Below are 1,119 nucleotides of genomic sequence, written 5' to 3' on the forward strand. Positions count from 1 at the left end.
GTACCAGGATTAACCGGGTGCGGTGGTGCATACCTTTAATCCCAGCACTTGGGAGGCAGAGGCAGGCTGATCTCTGTGAGTTCAAGGCCAGCCTGGTATACTTAGTGAATCCCAGGCCAGCTGGGGCTACAGGGAGACCCTATCTCAAAAAGACAAAAAAAAATTAAAAAAAAGGTACCAGGATGCCAACTGTAATATATATATATTTACATTTATTTATTTGTTTTGTTTGTGTGCACACACACATGCCATGGTTGGAGTATGGAGGTCAGAAGATAGCTTACAGGAGTTGGTGCTTTCCTACCCTGTGGGTTCTGGGGATAGCACTCAAGTCCTTAGACTTGGCCACAGTCACCCTTACCCACTGAACCATCTCACACTCCAGAGGCTGAGGCAGGAAGATAGTGATTTAGGGACCAGTCTGGGCTATACAGCAAAACCCTGACTCAAAAAACAAAAACCCTTTTTGTTTATAATTATTTGTCTAAATAGAGTTTCTCAGAAATTTTTATGTATATAAATAAAAATTAATTATGGAATTGAGAATGAATTCTGCTGTTTTATGTTTATGATATTTATTCACTGATACAAGGTCTAGTTCAGTGAGTTTCTTTTTGAGACAGGGTCTCTCTGTTGCAAAAGCTAGCCTGGAACTTGCTATATAGACAATGCTAGATCTCATGGAGGTCTGCCTACCTCTGTCTCTGCCCTCAGAGTGCTGGGAGTAAAGGTGTGTACCACCACACCCAGCTCTTAAAATGTAGTTTAAAAAGATCCATGTAACTGAAAGGTAGCTTTACAAAACAAGTTTTTACGTTTGATAGCTTCCAAAAATTGCTATTTTTGTTTTGTTATTTGTGTTGTAATAATTTAGTGATAATTCAGTCAGAAGGAAAAATCTGAAACTTAAAATGATCAGTTTGCCTTATGTTTTCAATTCTCCACTCATTCCTTTTTTTGTCCTTTTTTATTTTTTAAAAAATTATATGTATTTATTATTTATCATGCATGAATGTGTGTGCATGCATATGTGTGTGCCCACATGTGTGCGTGCATGTGTGCACAACACAATGTTTGTGTGGAGGTTAAAGGACAACTTGCGGGGGGGGGGACAGTTCT

Source organism: Nannospalax galili, unplaced genomic scaffold (assembly GCF_000622305.1).
Source record: "Nannospalax galili isolate Female #2095 unplaced genomic scaffold, S.galili_v1.0 scaffold4069, whole genome shotgun sequence".
Lineage (NCBI taxonomy): Eukaryota > Metazoa > Chordata > Mammalia > Rodentia > Spalacidae > Nannospalax > Nannospalax galili.